The 24808-nt window shown below is 42.9% G+C and overlaps 1 long non-coding RNA gene across 1 annotated transcript in view; it reads left to right on the plus strand.

Moving 5' to 3' along the window:
• The first annotated feature begins 500 nt into the window (after nt 1-500).
• Nucleotides 501-24808, plus strand: part of LOC136655852 (uncharacterized) — a 55064-nt gene continuing 30756 nt past the window's right edge. Inside the window, exon 1 of the long non-coding RNA XR_010794678.1 lies at nt 501-722. This is a non-coding gene — a long non-coding RNA (uncharacterized lncRNA). The remainder of the gene's footprint in view (nt 723-24808) is intronic.

Genomic DNA, 24808 nt, shown 5'->3' on the forward strand with positions numbered 1-24808 from the left:
TTATTCTGCATGCACTTTGTCCTTCAGTTTTAATCCTAAGGATCTGGAATATGCCAATCAGACATATTTCTCCTGTAAATTTGAACGTGTTTTGCAGTAAAAGTACATTCGGCACTTTAGACCCAATCCCTGAAAACTTATAATTTTTTTTTTTTTTTTGCAGTGCCCTTAGTGCACTTTGGATTTGGCTCTTTGCTTTCAGCTCAAGGAGAAATGCTGATAGTAATAAAAACAACATGATTGTGTTTATGAAACAGGCAGTTTCACTTGCTTGCTGGGAAGACAAAATAAGGCTTCGTTGATGATACAACACAAGAATTTAAAATGCTCCGCAATCTGCTAGAGATTACTTTGTTGGAAGCAATTGCCAAGTACTCCTCTAGACTTGTAGCCCCGTTAAGATGATAACACTATCTTAAGGTCAGAATTTAGCACTGCCCCCAAATGAGAAAGATATAATAGCTATATGCCTAGCTCTTGCCATACAGCCATGGAAGGGAACCACTGGATCATATGCCGTTCAACTACAGTTGACAAATGCATGGAACACCAACACATTCTTTTCTGCTGATTCTCTATCTAAATCAAATTCTTATGTTATCTTATTCATACTTTTGAGAATGGGCAATCCAATCCTATCCCACATGAGCCTGTGTGATGCAGTGGTGCTGATGAAGCATGTATTGCATGCAATGGTGAGGACTACTAGATGGCCTAGAGTGGTAAGTAAAAATCATTTTTACTTACATCGCTGTAAACTGCCTGGCCGCCAAAGGGTCTCTGCAGATCTATTTAGCTGGTGTAAGTCTGAGAACCCTTGAGGGTGTCTTGGGCTGAGAAAAGGGGGATAGCATCTTGGTGTAGGTGTGCTGCTACTGAGATCCTCTTCCTCTTATCCATGGTTCAGTCCATCCCTTCCCCAGATCATCCCCTAAACTGCTGCCATTTTACCTGCTCCAGAAGGGTTTCTGAGAGCTGCTGGTACACACATGGACCTTCTAGCCATTTGTGCTGGTGGTTCCAGAGCATATGATGGTGGTGCGGGTTTCACACCACTCAAATACAGCTTACGGCAGCAGATTGTGAGATTTGCTGCTTTAGGCCCTGAATAGGATTGGGCCAAATTAACCTCAGGAAGCCTTAGTTTCGAATTGCAGTGTCTATAAAGGCGCTATAAACTAGAATTGGGGGAAAAAATGATAAACTAAATTGACGGTGGCTTGATCCAGCAGGTGTGTTCTTTTCATGGTTTAAGCATGCTGTAATCATGGAGATCTCTTACTTTTCTTCCTGCTAAAACAACCTTAATCTCTGATTCCTAAGCATGGGAACATGCTTAGAAAGTTAGTATGTGGGATGGACATACTAGAACAGTGATATTCAACCTTTTTCAAATCTCACAGCACACTGACAAGGTGCTAAAACTGTCAAGGCACACCATCAGTTTTTGACAATTGACAAGGCACACCATGCTGTTGGTGGGGGGCTCACATCCGCCTATAGCCCTACTAATAAATGACCCTCCCCCAAACTCCCACGGCACATCTGCATTTCATTTGCGGCACACCAATGTGCCATGTCACGGTGGTTGAAAATGGCTGTGCTAGAGGATGAGCTTCACTTGGTTAGAGGAGTGTTTTGTATTTGAACAGATTCCCGTGGGTCTGAGTTGCCTCAGGTGAGTTGCCTCAGGTGAGTCAGAAATTGAGCTTCCATTTGTGCACAGTGTATATACAATACACATGTGGTAGGGTTGCTTATAAGCATTTGTGAGCACCTGAAAGCACTTGAGTAGGTCTAATACTTATGTGTAGAAATCATAAAGTATAAGCACATGTGTTTGCATATTCCAAAGTATGTAATTTTTTTAAAAAATTATTATTTTGCCCAGTGAGAGTCAGGTAGAGGTCATGCTCAAAATCTTCCTGTAAATGAATTGCCTAAGAAAGACATTAAATTAACAGCTCAATCCTAATTTGCGCTGGAACAGGCAGGCCGATTGGCCAGTGCTGTATTCATAAAAACATAAGAACAGCCCCACTGGATCAGGTCATTGGCCCATCTAGTCCAGCTTCCTGTATCTCACAGCAGCCCCACCAAATGCCCCAGGGAGCACACCAGATAACAAGAGACCTGCATCCTGGTGCCCTCCCTTACATCTGACATAGCCCATTTCTAAAATCAGGAGATTGCACATACACAGCATGTCTTGTAACCCGTAATGGATTTTTCCTCCAGAAATTTGTCCAATCCCCTTTTAAAGGCATCTAGGTCAGATACCATCACCACATCTTGTGGCAAGGAGTTCCACAGACCAACCACGCGCTGAGTAAAGAAATATTTTCTTTGTCCTAACTCTCCCAGCACTCAATTTTAGTGGATGTCCCCTGGTTCTGGTGTTATGTGAGAGTGTAAAGAGCATCTCTCTATCCACTCTATCCTTCCCATGCATAATCCAGTGCAAGGTAGGTGCCAGCTAGAGCATAACCTCTCTAACCCCCTGCATAGCCCTGTCCAGGCCAGCACAAACTTACCCCTTCCCAGTCTGGATTCAGTACGGAAAGGGCAACATGTGTCCTTGTGCTTGCCTTGACTGTTCTTAAGGAGGCGCAAATGTGCTTTACAGCATGTTCGTGACACTCCTGGGCTGGTGCAAGGGACTTGCGCTGGCCAAAGACTTGGTAAGGATTGTGCTTTCAGTGAAAGAAGGAAAAAATCACATCCTGGAGCCTGGACATCCTGCCCCCCCCCCAATCATTAGCTGATCTTCCAACTAGCTACACAAGGATGCCTTGCAATTAGGAGCAATGAAACATGTCAGCTAAACAAGCAATTTGCATGTACACATGTTCTGCCTCCTGGACTGCTCCCCAACTCCCAGTGATGAGAGAGAGAGATTCCTTTTTATAGTTTTGATGGTAAAGGGATCTTCCTTTTGGATAGATCGGCCTGCAGTGGAGCCAGGATTTGGACTCTCCTGGGTTTTCATGGCTTAGAAGGCTATAGGTATTTGATCAGTGCCTCAATTGCTGAAGTCAAAGAACAGAGGGATAACTGCAGCTAGTTTCCTCCATTTAGGCAGACTTGATCCTGCCACACATTCCACAGATGCTTTTAGAATCGGTTCTCATTAAATAGACTGCAAGTGCTTTGGGAGTACAGTAGTTACAAACCCCAGTGTTTAGCCAACCAATTCCGTTTTAAAAGGGTCTGTGTTTTCTCTACAATAAATGTGACTCATGTGAACCCAAACCCTTTATCTTGTTTTCCTTTTCTTCCATCCTCCACTCCGGTCTATGTTTGAGTGCATCCCTGCTCTGGAATGTGAGACTTTTAAATTCATGGCTTCTTTCATTCTCAAGTATTTTTCACTGTGCCACACTGGTGGGAACAGTGAAATCAAGCAGCGTATCATAACTTCCACTTAATGAACCAGAACTTGGTGGGATTGAGTTTACAGGAAATGAACCTGTGCTATACAATGCAAGGGCCTTTTCAACCCTAGCAAGGCAAGTTCATTAATATTACCTCATTTGTATGCAAATGCAGTACCTGCTGTGAGAATGCTTAAAAAGAAAAGATGAAAACCTTACACATTTTGAATGCAGGGTTTGTTGGTTTTTGAGAATACCCAGATGTTTCCTCTTCATCTAGTTGTCTGCATTGTTTTTTGCAAACACGTTTTCAAACTGCAAGACTATGAATAAAAAGTCCCATTCCAACTGTATTAATGCTGCAAAAAAAAAAGAAAAAAAAGAAAATGCACACAGAACTCTCCTTAACGCTGAAAATAGCTAAATGAAGGCAAACGTTTTTAGAGATAACAATACTAAGGTTTGGTTCACATTCTCCCCAATTCAAGGAGCCTCCACCTGTGAAGCATTAAAGCTCTTTCCATTCCTCCCCATTGCTATGAACTTTAAGCTGTCCTGTAACAATTTAGGCTGGAGCAGTAGTGTAGCCAGAGGAGAGGTGGTGCAGTAAGTATTATAGGTGCCACAATGTACCCTGTAAGCAGCCCTTTCCTCTTGCCATCAGAGCCATTTGGGCAGCTACAGCAAAGCACAGGTGCTTGCCGAATCAATCAGTGAGGGCCTGCATGTTGCTATCGCTGCCCCAATGACTCCAATGATGAGGAGGAGGGAGCATTTACATGGTGTGTTGCGGCGCCTGCAATATTTACCATGCAGCCCTCTGTAGCTATGCTACAGGACTGGAGTTTTGATGAGTATATGTTGCTTCATACTCATTGTATTGCGTTTTAATTCAGCGTCACAGAAGAAAATGTGTAGCAAATGCCACTTTGTTTTAGCGGAATCCCATTCTTGCTCTTGGAGCCACATCACCATTGGTTTTACAGTGCAACTTCCCTTTTGTGATGTGCATACCATTTACTAACTGTAGCTGTGAATGAATGAACCAAATGACCTACTTCATACCATGAAGAGTGCTCACCAAATAGTCCTCAATTAGCAGAAGTCTGTGCACTGTTTTTCAAGAACTGCTGCTTCTATGCTGTTAAGGGCCACTTGGACAGTCCCCATATGAAGCTCAATCTTCAAGGAAGAGGTGTTCCTGGAGCATGTGCATATTCAGAAGAAGTATAGGCTTTTCACAAATTCACTCAGTATGTTGGCATCCTTCAGTCTCGGAAGACTATGGTATTGCACTCTGAATGGTGGTTCTGGAACAGAGTGTCCTCTCCAGTGCGCAAAGCCTGGGTAAAGTAGATATGGAGGATAGACTGTTATCCATGCAGCAAATCCCCCCTCTCCACGTCGCTGAAATGGTCCAATGGAAAGGCAGAAACCAATACGGTTGGTTCACTCAGTACCAACCCTGATTATATTGTGGGGGAGACGGGAACAGTGAATTGATATTTCTTCAACCTGAACTGATCAGGGGAACCCAGAAGCAATTCTTTCCCAAGCTTATGTTTATTCTTGGGGTGTAGCAATAGCTTTTGTATTAGTTGCTGCAGAAAAATTATCCTTGCTAGCAGTACATTGCACAGGATTGGACTGAATTCCAATTCCCCTGAGATGCATTCAGAGAATTGAAAGGTAGTTTAAAAATGGCCCAAACTCCCAACAAATACACATTTTGTTAAATTTAGCCACTGCAAAGTTTTCAAAAGTCAGCACAAAATGTAGAGATTTGGTTATATACCACTGGTGGGATTATATATCATTGGTGGGATACAAAGGGCTACACAGGGACTTCTGCACATGGAATTATTGTCTCCCTTGCAAGCAATGCAGAGGTGCACCATTATTGATGCACTCGTAATCAGAGATGAACCAGGAGTTCAAGACATGGCTTAAAAGTTGAACAGGCTGTTCAGCACAGTGCATAAGGCTTCAATCCTATCCCCTAACAGAGTAAGTGATGCAATGGCACCAATGGCATACACACTACACCTTATGGTGGGAAGTGATCAGTCAGCCTGGGAAAGGTAAGTAAAAATATTTTTACTTACTTCCTGGTAGGCCACCTGGCCATCAGTGGGTCTCTTCAGACCTATGCCAGCATGAGATGTGTTAGGCAGGAAAAATGGGGATAGGATTTGTCATGTGCTAGTGCAGCCAAGATCTACCCTTGATCTGCCCCTGGCCACACTGCTCCCTGCACTGTTCCTCCCCCACTTGTCCTTGAACCATTCATGCATGGGGGCTCTGTTTATGCTGGTGACTGCAAAGTGCTGCAGCCACACTTAGGGCAGGAGATCATGAGATCTGCCATCATAGGGGTGTGAAAGGATTTGGCTGCCCATGACCCATCTTTACTGATAATTTACAGGCCAATCCTATGCATGTCTACTCAGAAGTAAGTCCCATTAGAGTCAATGGGGCTTACTCCCAGGAAAGTGTGGATAGGATTGGGCTGTCCATAGTTAAACAAAATCAGGCCAGCCAGGATAGATCTAGCATGCCTTCTGAGCCTCCAGGCAATAATTACTCTAAGGAATCTCCCTCTTAACAATCAAAGTACAATTATAAAAATATTTAGCATATATTAACTAGAAATTTAACAAATCCCAAGTACAGAGCAAGAGATCATACCCAAGTCTAAGATAAATTGCTAATTTGCTTCCAAATCACAGCCCATATGGCTTTCATTTTTCCTTTGTTCTGTGACACTTTACATAAAAATATGAAGCACTAATTTATGGCTTTGAGGATTATAATTAATCTTAATTTCTGCTCTTACTTTGATACATCAATGAGCAATTATGGTCTTTTTTTCAGAGAGGTTTTTGAGAATGATTTTTTAACAGCCCAATCTTATCCAACTTCCCTCACACCAATGAAGTAGCACCAGTGTGTGGCTTGCACCGCATCCTGCATGGGAATTCTGCATGCCAGGGGCATCTGGAGGTAAGGGGACATTCATCCCCTTTCCTCGGGATAAACCCCAGCAGCAGCAATGGGGCAAGTCAGACCTGCGGCTATTGGCACAAATCTACGTTACCCTGTGTTGTAAGATTAGGCCTGGGATTAGGGATAGGCTATGACACGGGAAATAGGATAAATGTTTGTTCGTATCTATATGTGCTTATATGTAGGATCAGAACTTTAAATTTTAGAAATAAGATGTTGATGTAACATCCACGAAAAAGGTATGTCACAGGTGCAGCCCAATCATACCTAAATCCCTGCATGGCAATGGCATACTCTGCATCCCATGGGAGATTTTTGTCTGCTGGAGGTTTCAGGATAAGGGGACATGTCCCCTTGCCCCTGAGTAAGCTGCAGCAGCTACAGTGGGTCAACAGGAACCTGTATCTGTGTTATCACTGATGTAAGTCCGTGTTGATCTGTGCAGGCGGATCAAGCCCTGGAAGGGGGTTTAGATACAGCATACGCCAACACCACTGATGCTGCCCTCTTTCAGGTTCAATTTGCCCACCCCTACCCCCTTGCCACCCCATTTCACCCTCTCCGCCCTGTTCAACTCCCTCCCCACACTCTCCTGGCCCCTGCACTTTCCAGTGGGCATTTGTGGCTCCTCCAGCACAAGTGGGAAGGCTCTAGACTACCCACTGGTGCACCTGGGCCTTGTGCTATTGCAAAGCACTTGAGCCATTAATTCTCTTTTTTAAAAAAAACAACCCAGGAATAAATCAGCATTCTATTTATGTAGTCCTGACAAAGTATCAGCATTGAAAGCAATTTGGTCACATAGCTGAGCCTTACAAATCTGTTGAAAATAATCCTCCATTTTCTCTGACTATTCCCCTGATAGTTCCATAAAAAATGTTAGACCAAACAGAATCCTGTCAGGAAATTCCTCAACTCTAACCTTTCAGGGTCAGAGAATGCAGCAGACGGTTTGTTGTCTTGAAGAGTGATCTCAGTTTGTTTCTACTCCAAACAAACTTTCAGATGTTATCTATGTGTTGTCTCAGGGGACTTTGGCCACTAACCCTTAGAGATCAACAGTAGCACTTTTTACACCACTTCCTTCACTTTCTATAAGGAATGACTTTCAGAGGGAAGTGACCGAGCTGCTCATTTCTTACCACTTAATTTGCTGAGCAGCTTGGAGAAGCCATTAGCTAGATATAAGGCCAATGTATTATGTATTCAATGTATGTAGAGTTTCATGTATCTCTTTATTCCACAATGGGGTGTTTAAATATATCAGAAGTTAGCAAGAATACACTTAAAGATCACATCAGAAGTAGCTTCTCTTCTTTGCTTCAGCCCAATCCTGAAGTCAGTGGCTCTGCCCAGAGCAGGGCCAAGGCCACCAGAGATCTCCTCAGGGAAGGGGACTTTTGTCCCCTTCTCCAGGGGAATCCCCAGGCCACCCACCTACCCACCCACCCTCCCCATCCCCGTTCCGTCCACCTCCGTGTTATGTAAGAGTGTAAAGAGCATCTCTTTATCCATACATTTTGCCACTTAACAAAAAGACCTGGAAAAGAAAACTGAACATAGGTAAAATACAATGTTGAATGAAACTATGCAATCGAAGAGTGGCAAGGGAAGTTTATTCCTCTTGTGCAAATTAGCTTGGTTATATACCAGAGTGGCATAAGATTGAATTTCACCCATGGAGATAACTTTTGAGGAATATGAATTTTAGTGGATGTCCCCTGGTTCTGGTGTTATGTGAGAGTGTAAAGAGATCTCTCTAACCACTCTGTCCTTCCCATGCATGATTTTGTATGTCTCAATCATGTTCCCCCTCAGGCGCCTCTTTTCTAGGCTGAAGAGGCCCATACGCCATAGCCTTTCCTCATAAGGAAGGTGCCCCAGCCCCGTAATCATCTTAGTTGCTCTCTTTTGCACCTTTTCCATTTCCACTATGTCTTTTTTGAGATGCGGCGACCAGAACTGGACACAATACTCCAGGTGTGGACTTACCATTGATTTGTACAACGGCATTATAATATTAGCCGTTTTGTTCAGCACTGGTGCTGAGGAAGTTTAGGATTGCACCCTAAATAGCTACAGGAAAATATTCCCAACTGGCTTTTATTTAGTGGAAGAAATCTTACAAGGCAATCTGCTTGGAAGTAAGGATGGATTATGGACATATTTCTGGAGCTTGTCAGTTCGACTCAGTTGGGCTGCTGCTTCAGCGACTACACGCTGCTAGTTTGTTTCTGGGCTCAATTCAAAGTGCTAATTTTGACTTTTAAAGCCCTATATGGCTCAGGTCCAGGGTATTTGAGGGACTGCCTCCTTCCATACAATCCAACCTGTCCTCTCAGGTCATCAGAGGGGAGGCCTTTCTAACTGCGCAGACACCAGCAGAGGTGAGGTTGATGGCGGCAAGAAATAGTGCCTTCTCGGTGATGGCACCCTATCTGTGGAATTCCTTCCCCCTGGAATTGTGAACAGCTTCCTCTGTAGAGTCCTTTCAGCAGGGTCTTAAGAACGTTTTAATTTTGATGCCATACCATGGGGCATGGCTCTTTTTAATGAATGTATTTTAATTGGGAACCAAGATTTATTGTTTTAAATATTTTATAACACACACATGTTTTTAGTATTGTTTTATTTGTAAGCCACCTTGAGTGCTCTTTGCGAGACAGAAAGGCCCTTTGCAAAATAAATAAATAAATATCCCAACTAAAACATTTCCCCAACAAGAATTAGGTGGTTCATAGTAAGGGGACAACTGGATGTGCTTAACTCTTCTCTCACCAACTGTTTCTCCCATGCAATATATCCTTTACGCCGTTTCCCAGCAGCCAGGCATATTTTTAACTTCAAGTATGACTGTGGAAGGAGGAGACAGAAAATAAAACAAAAAACAGCCAAGAGGAGGGGTTGACTGGAAAAAACAGGGTGACTGGTTAAATTTTCTGCCAACTCACAGATTCTCCAGGGGTTGACACAGCTGGATGAGTTTGCTGGTATATGTAGGGCCTTGGACCAACCTGGCCCATCCCTGAATGGAAGTGTCAGTCCTTCTTTTGTTCAACTCAAGCTGTGAAAATTAACAGATTAGTTGTTGACTAGCACTCTAAAAGATTTATGTACACAACAGCAGAATTCCGTGGTCCTCATTATTCCAAACAGCTTAGTTTAAAAGCACCACTATGTCCTATAGAGAAGCCATGTCATGCAGAACATTTGCCTATTGTGGATCCCCCATTCCATATAAAATTATTAGTTACAATCCAGAGTATCAGCTTTGTGCATAGCCAGACCTTTCCCATAGCCTTCTGTGTGGAGGAAAATACTTATTTATAGTGTTTCAAACCCTAGAAGGATTAACTCAGGGGAAAGGGGTCAAGCAGCTTTTGGCTGACCTCAGGAGCGACTGCTGGCAAAAGGGCGCTAAACATTTCTCAGGATTATGGCTTTTGCATCACTCAGTTTTTCGTAATCCTCAAGAGATACCCTCTCAAACTATGTTTTTTAATCCTTAGGGTTTTTTTTTTTAATTGGCGCTCATAATTATTTTGGGAGAAACACCCAAGTACTCTTGTGCCTTCTGGGGAAAGTGGACTTCCCAGGCTTCTGTAAGTCTGTGCTGAAAGTTATTCAGTCAAATACCTGTTTGATGCATTATTTTGCTCCCAGTAGGGCAACAACATAAAGATTCTCAAAAGAGCTCCAGCTGTAAAAGCACATCTGCCAGACCAAGTTAGATTGACAGCTTCCTATTGTCAAGGGGCAGACTAATGCTATTAACCTTCAAGCTGTACAAGAACATTTTGGCATTTAGTTTTCAAATATGTCACATACCAAGATAGTAAATGCTTTGTACGTGAAAATAAACAAGAAAACATGGTAAGGAATGGGGGGGGGGCTGGATTGAGAGGAATATAGTTTCAAGGACTATTTCTATACAGCAAACATGTTTTGTACTGGACAGTGCACAGACAGAGGTAATGTGCTTTCAGAAAGGAGTAGTAGAAAATATTGGCTAGAAGTTAGTTTTATGAATCTCCATCTGAATGAGAGCAAGCACCCTTGATCAAGAAGATGGAACCTCAGAGTCAGAATCACTGTAAGCAACAACAAATTGCAACAAAATTGCCTTTATGATTATAACTCAAGATGCCCATTTTGCCAGATTCCCAGTCCAAACTTCACTTGTAGAAGTTTTATATTTTTATAGAGTTTTAGAGAGTAAAATATAGTTTTATATTTTTATAGAGAATTATACCCGCTTTAAGCTAATTAGCTCCCCTTCTTTCCCCAACAATGATCCTAGTTCTCCACTACAGAACTACTGGACGCCACCACCAGGGTAGCTCACCTGTTCAACCTGGAGAGGTCCTCCTTCTTCCTCTCTCCTGCCAGCAGCTTCTCCAGCCACTACTGCAATACCTTGGCCCTCAGCAGGTTTTGGGCATGGCAGACACACACCAGTCTCCAGTGGCTCCAGCAGACTCTGTTCCAGCAGTCTCCAAAGTCCATTCACCCATCTGTCCTTTAGTCAGTTAGTTCATCAGCAGTTCCAGTAGCCATTAGTTCCTCAGCCCATGAATCCATCTTTCCGTTTGTTTGTTTGTTTGTTTGTTTCCTTCTACTACCCACCAAACTCTCCCTTCATCAGGTGCTGCTTTTAGCCCTTAATAACCTGGTTGCCTCTAGTGGCTGCAGCTGTGCAGCATACTCACTGCTAGTTAGAGCCCTGGGGTTAACATATGCTTGCCTGCCAGGTCCATTGTTGACACCACACCCTACCTCCTCCAGGGATCTTGTGTATTTCCATTATAACACCTAAATAATTGCCCTGGGGCAAGAGGGTTCCTGCCCCACATACCTTTACTTTCTCTGGTCCTTGCCCACTGGGAGTCTCTGCCAGTTTGCCTCTGCCAGCTGAGGACATGGTACCCTTTTAACTGCCAGGCCATAAGAGCAAAGACTGGATCCTGCAGTCATAGTCCTTGGAGAAGTTCCAGCAGACTCAGGGCCCAATCCTATCCCATTTTCTAGTGCTGGTGCTGCTGTGCCAAAGGGGTATGCACTGCTTCCTGTGTTGGGGATGCATTCACAGAGGCCTCCTCAAGGTATGGGAACATTTGTTCCCTTACCTCAGGGCTGCATTGTGGCTGCACCGGTGCTGGAAAATTGGATAGGACTGGACCCTCAGACTCCCTGAAAGGAGTGGAGAAGCTGCCTAATTGCCCCCTACCATAGGATGATGTGCAGCTTCCATTGACATGATTGCATGGTGTAACATGGCAGGGGATAGGATTGGAGAGTCAGACATGCAGAAAGCAAGAAATTATGGAGCTGATGGTGGGCCATCATCATGGTGGACTATGTTTAGTTTGGTGGGTGACCCCTAGTGACCAGGCATAGGATATACAATAAAAAGTCTAGTTCTCACAAAACCATTTTGTCAGCCCACATACTGATATTTTTTTTAAGGAGGCAGTCAGTCACGATCTTGTTACATGTTGGATACATCACCAATGTGGGGGTTCCAGAGGTGGTATGGTTTGTCACAGAGATCTTAAGGTTCTACTAGGGCCTCGGGTGTGGTGCCTAACTGGTGCCAGGTGTCAGACGTCCTTCCCTTTTGTGGGCGTCAGAGAGTTTTGGGGGAGGGGGTTGGGATTGCACCCACTTCCTCTTCCATGTGGCCATCTTGGCTTGGGTTTTTGGGCTTGCTGGCTGGATCCCTTGCAGTGGTCAAGAATGCAAATCAGGCTGGCCATGTGGTTGGTCAAGACTTGTTCTCTGCTCTTGCCTCAGGCTGCCCTCTTCTTAATCACCAACCAGTGGCAAGGCTTTTAAACCCTGCCTCCCTCTATGCTTGTTTTCCCCTCTTGGATCCACTCCTCTCCCCCTTGAAATACCTGGCTGCAGCATCTCAGTTGCCAAGACAACTGGGATGCCTGTTGGGCTCTGGGTGAGGTGCGTAAGGAAGGAGCTGGTGAAAGAGAAAGCAAAACAAACAAACCTGCCCCCCATTTGCAGGGAAAGGCTGCAGCACACCTCAAGACAATCCAGCAGGGCTCCCTGAGACACTCAGCAGCCACACTCACTCCTGTGCGCCTGTGCAAGCCGCCCTTTTGCTCCTGGGAGGAGCTTTGACTACACACAGGCAAGCTGAGGCAAAGGCAGTTCCAGCTTCAAGATGGCTGCCTGCCCTGTTTGCCAGCCTCCAAGATGGCGTTGCACATACACAGAAAGCTGAGGCAAAGGCAGTTCCAGCTTCTAAGATGGCGCCAGCTGCCTAATTTGCCAGTTTCCAAGATGGCTGCCTGCATCTTTCCGCGACCCATCTGACCTCAGTTCACGACCCACCAAGTGGGTCCCAACCCACAGTTTGAGAAACCCTGGTCTGGACTCATCCTCAGATAAGTGCTTGCAATGTTGCATATATTAGGGCCCAATCCTGTCTGCACTGTGTGCTGCCAGAACTCCTATTCTGGCAGCACAAGGCCCTTTATGATGGTACAAAAGCTGGGCCACTGTTTCGTGCTTCTGGGCTGCTGCCACAAAGGGCAAGAGGTGCAGTGCATGTGGCAGAGGCTCCCAGATGCTCTGCCAGTGTGGGTAAGTTGGCACCTAGGGTGTGTCATGGGCAGAGAGGGGGAGGGCAGTGGGGAGGGAGGGGGTGGATCTTGGTGGCACCAGAGTCCATCAGAGGGTGGAGAAGTGCTGTGGGGGGCCAGTGAAAGTCTTGTGTTCCCCCCATCAATGTCAATTTGGTGCCTGTGCTGACTCTCCTGCATTTACGTTTCTCTTTACAAATACATGCATATTACAGATATTGAAAGAGCAAGGACAGTGGGCAAAATACCAATGGCTTCTTCAGTGACGGACCTCCCCAGCCCTGTGCCCCAGGGCAAAGGCCTTTGATAGTGCCACCTGTGGGAAACCGCTGTCCCCCACATGCAAATCCACCACCTAACTTACCTGGAGTGCACAGAGCCTCGCACAACCCCAAGATGCGTGGGATTCTGGGAAACCAGAAGCACAGTTTCCAACTGTGTCAGGAGTCTCAGTGAGGCTTCCATGTGGTCCTGGTGGCACACAGTGTTCCATGCCTGGGGCATTTTTCCTTTTCATTCAATGGCAGGTCAGGCACTGTGCTCCTTTGAAGCTGAGCCTATTTCCAAAAGTTGTCACCTTGCAGGACTGCAGTACAGAATGAAATCAGGCAACATTGGAGAAATATGGAGAACTTCATTTGCCACCCACAGGCTGTATTGTTCAGTCTTGTAAAGTACTCAGAAAGGAGTCCCTAAATAAGTTTAAAAATTGATTGCACTCTTATGGCATGCTTGCATTTTCAGGGAACAAGTAACAGATTTCAACCCTTTTATGCAGCAGTCGTACTTCATTGCATTCTCAGATCATGACTACAATGAAAGGCTTATCAGGCATTTTCCCAGAAATTGTTGCCAAATGTGTCAGCATCCTTCATATGTTCAGGACTACTCCCATGATGTCAGTGAAGCATTAATAATATCACACTGTTGAACTGACGGATTAGTGAGCTGTTCACAAGTGCAAAGGTCTTGCCTTCTAGAATATTAGTTATTGCCACTATGTTAATGAGCATTTGTTGAAGAACAACTGCATTAGCAAGCATTGAAATCCCAGTAGTATTTTGATTTTGGCAGCAAGAACCAAAATAAATGGGATTAATGCAATCGTTTGCAAGTGCTTGTGGGCAAGGCATAATTGAAATGTCTTATGCTTTTGAAAACCAATGTCTTCTTTTCCTTGCCCAGCCAGCAAATTCAGATTTGCATGATGGAAACCTCCACTATGCTTATAATTTTTGTATATTTTTTTCCCCTGGCTCAATGTCTCATATTTGATCTCATCTTCATTGTAGGACAGCCTACTTGTAAGGCAGTAACATAAAAACTTCAGGAAGGCCAAAAAATGGGGACTGCTTTGGATACTTTCACTTCACTCAAGTTTCTCAGCATTCAGCTCTTAAAAAACTTTCACAACAGACAGTATCTCATAGACAGAAAGTTTAACTACCATGAATTGAAGAGCAAAAGGCAGAACTTTCTCATACCCAACCTGGTTTGCAAGAGTGACTCCTCAAAATAAAAGGGTACTAGTGAGGGACTACCATCTTGGGAATGTCTTCTCGTGCATATACCTAATTTCTGTAAAGTTCAGTCCCAGAAGGAAGACATAATTTCTGGAAGCAAGCTCACATATTTGTTGAACTTCATGTTGTATTATTACTGCCCTTTCAAATGTGAAATTAGGTGGACTTTATTTTCCATTTCTTTTCTTTTACTGCAGACCTGATGCAGAATTCAAGGCACATTGGAAGAAATGTGGGATATGCCTTATTCTGCCCACAGTAACCCTGGGCTGCTTCTGCAGTGACCTTCCTTGCAATTCTTGTTGGAGTTTGAAACTGAGGCAATAATCTTTGCCTCATAATCTGGTGTAGGCTACACTTCCTCTTGGAGATTCAGACTCAGCAGAAACAAGTCAGATGGTTGCACAATCACATCCTTCTTTTTAACTGAACTGGACAACTTGTATTCCCATGAATTTGAACTGATGAGTAATATCTTGTTTTTGCTCATGAAAGCCTACTGTACATTACAGGAACATACTATGAAAGAAGTAATAAGAAGTGTGAAGAATGACATATTCTTATCAACGTATGCATACTATAGATTAGAATTCACATTTGGGGTAGTAATCATATACATTATAGAATTGTTCAGTTACTGCTGGGAATGTCCAAAATCATAAATTTTACAAAATGCAACCTATGTTTTTCCTACGCTCCTATATGAAAGAGTGTCTTCAGCCTGAGATGGTGGCAATAGATGGAACAATCAGTTTACCCTCTCCACCATTCTGCTTCTCACGCAATAGAAAGAAAAGCAGAGAACAGGAAGGACTAGTGCATGCTGACCACTAGGCACTACTCTCCTTGGTCAGTCTGCACATTGCTGGTACCTCCTCTGACACCTAATCCTAATCGGGTCTCCCTTTGGTTGCTATTTGAATGAAAATAAAATATAATGTAAGAATAGTTTGATATTAACTGATAGTGGTTTGCCTAAGGCCTCCTCATGAGCTCATGGGCAAGGCAGAACACGACATGAGAACTTCTTGACTCACTGTGCACAATCTTAGCCATATGCCCACAGTCCTGTGTGTTTAGGGTAGTGTCCTGCCAAATTTTCAACTCCTGCCGACCACGCCAATTTGTCCTGTCCAAATATCCCAACTCTCTTCTAATGCCCGCTTTTTGACTAATTAACACCCTTTTTTCCCCCAAGAAGCACAGCTGTGGTATGCAAAGGAATAAACACAGAACTTCTTATCTATAGCAGTTAACAAGAATTTATTGCTACAAACACAGACACTACCTGCAAGTCCTCTTGTCCAGAGGCTTTCCCTCCCCAAAACTCCACTTAACTCCGGGGGTAACATCTGAAGCCTCCAGTCCAAGTCCAATCCGGTCTCCAAAACACAGTCCAGTCTTCTGCAGTAGAGTTCCTCCTCTCCAGCAGTGTGTCTCCTCCAGCAGGGTCCTGGCAGTCCTCTCTTCCTGTAGGTCTGGGTCCGGTAGCCCTCTTGGTCGGCTTCCGGCTGGGTCGGCATCCTGCTTGGCCAGCCCTCTGCTCCTTCTGAAGCTGCCTTTTATCCTGCAGTCCCTTGTTAAGTCCAAATTCAGCTCAGCTGTGAGCTACCTTGTTAAGTCCAAGTTAGGCTCAGCTGAGCCATCTCTTCAGTCCATGAGTCCACGTCCATTCAAAGTCTCATCAAGGTCAAATGAAGCTCAGGTGTCCATCAGAGTCTCCATTGGCCTTGATTGATTACAGCTGTGGAGCCAGCCCTGCCCTTCCCAGAGCTGTCAAACAGCTGTCAAAACATGGGATCACTGTCAACACCACCACATCATCCACCTGATGATCTTCTGATCTTCCATTACAGGTAGTAAGACATGGAGCAACTCCTCTGGTGATGGTGACCAGATGTTACAAGCTTAAAAGAGGACAAGGCATCCCAAAATGTTGGACATCCAAGAAAAATGTGGGACATGACAATACAAAATCAAAAACACTTGTATATTGATTTTGTGTGGTTAATTGAAACACTATATTATTATTAAATTTAAAACAATATTACATATAATTTATTACATATAATTAATTAATTATAAGAAGGTTCTGAGCTGCCTGTAGGTTCGTCTCACAGGGAAAAAGAGGACAATAAGTTTTTTCCCAGGACATGAGGCTAAAAAAGAGGATATGTCCTGGAAAAAAGGACATCTGGTCACTCTGCCTCTGGGCCAATCACATAATAGGTCTATAAAACCTTTTAGCCAGCACAGACTCACCCCAAAGCCGTAAAAGTGTCACAGCTCATTATGTCCACCAAATATTCATTGCCAAGGCTAAAGGATACAACAGATTCACAGTTCTATGTAGTAAACTAAACAGTACTATGAAAGGCATTCTCTTGAGCGCAATATCTTTCTGCTGATGACAAGACAACAGAGCTGAGGTCAGTCTTCCAGTCAGTCACTCTGGCGAACATGATGCTGAAACAGGAAGTGCACAGAAGATCTTGGAAGCTGCACTGTGAGGTCCAGATATACACAAAGGTTCTTGAAGCTCAGTGTCTGCTCAAACACATAGAAAATGAAGACTGATTTTTATTTTTAACATGTCTATCAAAGCAGAAAGCATCTGGGCAACATCACAGGATGTACCTCACATTATATAATGTATAAAGTATAATACGTAATACATCTGTGACTTCCAGTCACTGTGATATCAAAAGAGGATACTCTGGCATTTATACAAAGCATTTAGCAGCCTATCAGAGCAGGATTATGCAGGTCTACTCAGAAGTAAGTACTATAGTGTTCAATGGGGTTTATTCCCAGGAAAGTGGGTATAGGACTGCTGCCTAAGTGATTCATAAACATGATTAGAATGAGGAATTCTAATTCCACCACAGATGTAGTGTTTTTAAGAGGCACCTCACACTCTGTCTAACAAAGGTTCCTGTTGCCAAATCAAGCAATTTATTGTATATGTGACATCATTTATTAATGTCATGGAGTATTAAATGGAAGTGTTTATTTATAAGATTTAGCAGCCTATATTACTGAGAGATTTCCAGCAGGGTGAGCAAACAATGAGTCGTTAACAGTTTAATCCCAAAGCTTTAAGCAGTTAATGGAACGACAAAAGTGCACAGAAAAGCATTCTCAGTGGTTGCTGTACAAATCTGGATTTACCCAAGTCTTGCTGTGAGTACTATCCAAAAGCAGTATAGGCTGGTTTTTGGTGTCTTAAATGACTCTCATACAGAATTATGGGGATTATTCCAATGGTCAAAGACGGAGCAACCTCACAGCAAGTTGAAACGTGCACTTCAACTTGAAAGCAAACTTCTAGTTCAGATAGGATAACACCGAGGAGGAAGAGTAAGTCTTTGAAGCAAAAACCAGGCTGGTGTAATGGTTCTGGAGTTAGACCTGGAAGATCCAGGTTTATATCCTTGCTCAGCCATGAAGCTTCCTGGGTGACTTTGGGCCAGTCACCATCATTCAGTCTCACCTACCTCACAGGATTGTTGTGTGGAGAAAAGTTGTGGAGGAACTATGTATACTGCCCTGAGCTCATTGGAGGAAGGGTGGTATAAAAATGTGACAGACAGACAGATTGATATTCACTCAGTATTGTGGGGAGTTACATTGTGCATCATTTTTCACATCTCATTCAACATCTGACAGATGCTAATGAGATTGGGTTCCAATACGCAATAGATGTTAATGACTAAATGCAGGATCATAGGAAGATACCATTGGTCCATCTAGGTCAGTTTTGTCAATGAACACCACCAGCAGCTCTCTGTTTCAGGCAGAATTATTTTTCCTCTGCCCTACCTAGAGATGCCAGAGATTGATCCTTCTGTATGCAAAGCATGTGCTCTACTATGACCCTTTTCTTCATTCTACATAGGAAACACAACAGCAGTAAATCTGTGGGTTGTTTTTTTTAATCTAAGTGAAAAACTAGAGAAAACTAGAAAAACTTCTTTCATGAATCAAGTTTAAATTGCATGGAGCAATTGGATAAAAACTCTCTCTCTCTCTCTCTCTCTCTCTCTCTCTCTGTGTGTGTGTGTGTGTGTGTGAAAAATTCATATTCTACAATCCACCCTTCATTTTTAAAAAATTGTTATCCATTGCAGTAGCTGAAATAGGTTAGTGCCCAGAGAAAATGGGAGGTAGGTAGACCAACGTTAAGTATATATAATGCTGCTTCTGGGTGAGTAATTTTTTTTTCTAGAATTTCACAGGCCAGTTTTTCCAGCTAGCAACCTCACAATCGCCATCTTGTGAAAGACGTCTAAATTGCCCAGTAATTTTAAAAGAATGTTCTGAAAACAAAACCATGGAAAAATATGTGAACCTTTATAATGAGAGAAATATGCCTGAGCAATGTGTGATTTCTATGGTTATTATTATTTAAATACATAAAATAAAAATTAAAAGAATGCAGAGTCCGTGCTTCCTTTTGCAAAAAGGAGGCGTCATGGTGACATTAATCTCTCACTTATGGTGGCCAGCAATTCATACTTGCAATAGTTTGTGTGTGTGTGTGTTTGCATGTTGTAATCCAGCCCTACAATTAGCCAAACTTTTTGTTCCCCTAAAATAAATCTAAATGACATTTCTTTATACATTATTACAACATTTCCTCTAGTATTGTAATGTAAACGACACCTTAAACATTATAACCAGTTAACAACATATACTTAGATAATTGCTATTTGAAGTCTTGGAAACAGCATAGCTCTCTAAATTTCAGTCAATTGCAAGTATTTTCCTCTCTGTTGTGGTTACTGGCAGGGCTGGCCATGGCAGGAGATAGAGTTATGTGGATGTCTCAGGTGTGAGCAGCAGGAAAAGGTAACAGGACACCAAGCTTGCCCTGACCAAAGGCAATAAACCACATCACAGGCACATGGATGGGGTGATACAAAATAAACTGTATCTTTGATACTTGCAGAGAGCTGGGGTGGGGTGGGGGAGTCAGCACTATTTCAAACAACTTAACAGACTGCTTTCATCTTGCAGTCTAAGGCCCTGGAATAGCAATGAAATGAAGAGCTGTCAAATGAAAAGTCCCTATAGATTTAGAATGTCCCCACAAACATATAAAGAAAACATGTGGTAATTGACTCTATAGACTGAAATGCTTGTCAAGCATGCACTTGTATGTGTATACACAATGGGTGCAGATAAGGACAAGCACAATTCTTGACATGGTGCCTTGACCTTCTAAAACCTGACTTTTAAAATCCATATGACTAGCAGATTATCTTAATTCTGCTAATGATGAGCGATGCTGTCAAGTGAGTGCATACTTCCATTCTTCTGAAAGTTGTTGTTCGTTTATTTCCATTATTTAGATTAATTGTTGTTTGGAAAAGAAAAAAGCACTAACTAAAACCATGCCACAAACTGGGTCACACACAAAGGATGCCTGCATTAACTATGAAAATGAAGTGTTAAGCATTACATTTAGAAGCCATAAGACACTGGAGGATTATTTTGTTCATATTCTCAGTTTGATTGACCTTCTGTAGTTCCATGCACTCAAATCATCTCAGCCGTCAAATTATATGAGAGCGAGACCACAGTGAAAACAAAACGTTTTGATCAGGACTCCGCTTTCTTTTGAATAGCCGGGCCTGAAACACATGCATGAAAGGGACTATAATTATGGGGAGGTGCTCAAAACCCAGAACTGTTAAGTGTCATTAATGCTGCTCTTTAATTTTGGAATGATTTGGCCTCTTTCAACTCTCTGTGCAAGCAGACATTGAAGGCAACTCTTCTGCTCAAGAAATGTGGGAGTGTCAATTCATTTAAAAGTCTATAAGGAATCATCAAGCATTCATCTGTAGTTTAAATTACAAATAAAAAGAACAAACATGATTTGAAACAGATTTCGGGTCTCTTGCAAACCTAAAAATGCTGCGCTATAAACTTATTTACTGTGCCAAGCAGTGGATGTTATTGCAGGATGAATGAGCTTTATAGTACAATCCTGTCCTCAAGCTACACCCTTTAATGAGGACAGAAGTCCTATGAATTAGCTGTTGCAACTGATGAAACTAAATAGCACGCTGGCATAGTAGGTTTGCAAGACATCATATTATTTTGCAATGCTGCTGTGGAACATCAACGTACCTGCTGGGCTACTGGGACACTGGCAACACAAGGATCACAAATGGGTACAGATTGGGGCATGGCAGGGGAGAAACAGAGTTTAGATAAAATCCAATGCTTCCTGAAAGTCAGTGCTGTCCTGATTTATTATTATTATTATTATTATTATTATTATTATTATTATTATTATTATTATTATTATTAACAACATTTATATACTGCTTTTCAACAAAAAGTTCACAAAGCGGTTTACAGAAAAAAATCAAATAACTAATGGCTCACTGTCCCAAAAGGGCTCACAATCTAAAAAATGATGATGACATAATATTATGTCCACAAAAGAGATGGCATCAGTAAAAAATTCCAGTCGGCATCCATGCAGACTCTGATTTTTGTTCTCCCCACTTCCTCTCCTCTGTCCCCTCTATCCACATTGATGGACAGGATTTGGACTACCTCAGTAGTTTCAGCACACCACCAGGAATATATAAACTCCAGCAAGGCAATATAACTTATGTATCAAGACTTGATCTATGATTTATACATCTCTGCCTCCTTACTAATCACACAGAGATTTGACCTGTGATGATGGGAAATTTCGGTGAAGGGGCATTTTGCACACACAGCAAAGCGAACACAAAGTAGGGAGGGCTGGTGAATACTGCATTCTCCAACACTTAACAAGTACTCTGCTACAGAATCTCAGACCATCAGGAAACTCAATTCCACTCCTGCAAATGGGGCCTCCCATTTAGACAAGTGAGGGCACAATTCTAACCCACTTTCCAGCACCAACATAAGGGCAATGCAGCTCCGAGGTAAGGGAACAAACATTCCCTCACCTTGAGGAGGCCTCCATGACTCCCCCCAACTGCAGGATGCAGCACATGCCCCATTGGCATAGCTATGCCAGTGCTGGAAAGTTGGTTAGGATTTGGGCCTAAAAGAGGCAAGACACTAGTAAAAGGAACCCATCCTTCAAAGGAGGACTCTGGAACATCCTACAGTTTTATCTCCAAGCACCCCAAGATGTGTAAAGTGCTCAGTCATGGCAGCAGTGTTTCTCCTGCAATATAGGTAAGCTGTGTACTGGTTAAACAACCATCCTTTACACAACAGTTGGCAGTCAGTGGTATCTTCCACACAGAGGACACAGAACAAGTCTGCACTGAGCAGAAATGGGGGCCCATCCATGAGATTAGTTGATGCAGGTTGGATGAGTGCAGATTGTGGGAGGGACAGAAAGTGTTGGATTTGGGTGCCCTTCACCCCAAATTTACCACTGCTGCCTCCACGGAGTTTCTTCATTCACGTAGTCACTTTAAATCAAACTAGAAGTCTTGAACTTGCATACCTGAAGAAACCACACCAAGGGCAAGGTCAGGGTGTGTGTGCAGACGTGGCAGTGACAGGTCCAAAGTGACACTGAGCGGTGCAGTGGCATAGTTACGGGGGGCATGGTATGTACTGCAGGTGCCACAATGCTTGTGCATTGCCATCGCTGCCTGGAATGGCTCCCACCACTTCCTGGGAAGGCAATGGCAAACACAGCCACTTGTGTTAGTGAACACAATGCTGGCCAACTTAATGCTAATGCTGGACTAACATATTTATGATTACGTGGCCTGTGACACAGGAGAAGGTATGTTCACTCTTTGCTTCCATGCTGCATCCCCAATCTGGATTGTCTCCCAAGTTGCTATTTTGCCCCCTTAGGAAAGAATTGTGGCCATTTTCATTTCCCCAAAGGAGAAAATACCACTGGGGGTAGTCTGGATCATGTTCAATCCTTGCTCCCTGCACACCACAATCTTGATACAGATGATACTCCTCACCCCCACAGTTACTTTTTTTGCGGAGGAAGAGGGAGGAAACCTGTGCTGAATTCCAAACTTTTAGTAACATCTGGACAACATTTTGTTTGGTTCTTAGTGCACACAGCAAAACACACAGCAAAACAAACTGTAACTGAAGACAAGAGATTCAGTACCACTCCCTACATGGATATGTATTATCCTACATGTTCTCTCAGGTACCTGTGGTGTTCCACCCATCAACCTTTGTTGACTAGTGTCTTCCATGCATGCTAATGGAGGGGTGTTATTAGTTAGTGTCACTGCAGTTGGTGGAGGAGATAGTACCGTTGCCAAGAACTGTGTGACAGTGGTTGATGGCATTCTAAACTGACACTTGTTTCTAATGAAATGATTGTGTTCTCTATTGCTAGTGCATAGGAGGGTGATTCCATGATGAAAATGGAGCACTAGTGTCGCAGATGTTAGCATAGCTTGACCATGGAATATGTCTGTTAGCAGAGACATTTAGGATTTCTGTATAACTGTTTCGAAGATTATTGTGGTTAATCACAAGCTCTGTGACTTTCCATCTGATTTGGGCTGGTTGTACGGTTTTTTCACAAACCACATGATGCAATGACAGCTAATTCTAGGGTTCATTGGCATGACCTGGTCATATCTCCCCTTGTTTGTGTTTCATGAATGGTCCCATTCCTCTATTATTCCATTAAACCCTCATAAAAACCAACTGGTTTGTAGAGATGTGGCTTTTCTGAGATCTTGTTCCTTCAATGTAACTAGGAGACTGCAAAGACAGAATTTAAATTTAGACTCCAAGATATTTTTTTTTTATTCAGAATGATATAGCACTCCCTAGGAAATCTAGCACAGCTCCCTGTTTTAATTCATTGTAATACAAACATGGGCTAGATGTATATCTATTTAATTATTTTATTTATCAGAAGGAGACAATTTATAGTGACTAGATTCCAGTTGATGCCATCTCTGGTAACAGAGAGGAGATTTTGAAAGACACTATGCAAGTTTTGTTGTTGTTGTTTTAAATAAGGAAAACATCAGGACCTTATCATGATCAATTTATTTACTTATTGTCACAAAATGCAAGGGACAAATATGTCCCAGGTATACCAAAGAAGAATATGAGAACAATTCATGATTTATTTTTTTACCATCATGTAAAAAAATGGACTACAGTGATTTAACATTTTCTTGTTTTCAGTCAGCAAACTGTCAGCAACCGAAAATTCTTCTGTTCCTGTGCAGTCCTTTGCTTGTAACTTCTTCGGTTCCAGTTTTTCTCCCCTTATAATTTTCTGTGCTAAAATGGAATGTAATAATAGTAACTGATTCTTCTGCCAGTTTGACATAGTTTTAATGAAACAGTGATATAAATCACAACCCATTCACTACAAGACAATCACACTCAGAAGAGGCATCAGATAGCTTGGTACATAAGAGAAGAGTTTACTGTGTATGTGTATCAGCAGTTCTTAAATTTCATTTTAAAAGCTGTCTGCAGTGTACATGTTGTTTGAACTACTGACCTTATCACAGAACAATGAAGTCAATGTTTCATGTCACATTTGCTAGGCCTGTGTTCTGTTTATGAGGAGTAATTCCGATATTAAATTTTAACCACGTAACCTAATTTAAATGCCATGTAAAAGAGAGGGTCACAGCAAAGAATAGCAAGAGCAACATACCTTCCTTAGACTTTTCTTAAATTTAGAACAGAGGGTAGTCAGAGCAGGGCCTCTGAGAGGAATTTTATCAGGGGATACAAAGTTTTTTTGGAACCCCTTTCTAGAGAGGGAGGAGGAGGATGAAACAGAATGAGGGAGGGTGGCAACAGAGGTGGGCAGAATAGGGGACAAAGTAGGGCAGGGGGAAGGTGGTGACAGCCTGAATAGTATTTGGAGCCCAGGTCTACCAAGCTTCCTGATGCAGAGCCCAGGTCCACCCTCCTGCACAGTACTGGCAGCTAGATACAGTAATACAGAAACAGCAGCTGTTGACCCACAACTGTGTCCTAACCCCCATCCTGGTCCTGAAAGGATTTCTTGGATCAGCTATTTATTTAGATGGTGCAGATCCGAGCAGCACCATTGGGCAGGCTGGAGCTCGACATGGTAAATGTTCCCTTACCCTGAGGACACCTTCAGCCTGCTGAATTTCAGCGCAGCCCCACTGCACTGAATTTCAGTGCAGCCCCACTGCACCAGCACCAAATAGGATCGGGCTGCCCGTCTTTACCTAAATGTAACAGCATAGAAGATTGTGCTATGAATATTTAATGAATTTAGTGTTTTAAAAGAATGAAAGCAACAAGAGTAAAGGTACTTTCATGGATTGGTAACTGGTTAAACCAGTGT

Source organism: Tiliqua scincoides, chromosome 6, assembly GCF_035046505.1.
Source record: "Tiliqua scincoides isolate rTilSci1 chromosome 6, rTilSci1.hap2, whole genome shotgun sequence".
Taxonomy (NCBI): Eukaryota; Metazoa; Chordata; class Lepidosauria; order Squamata; family Scincidae; genus Tiliqua; species Tiliqua scincoides.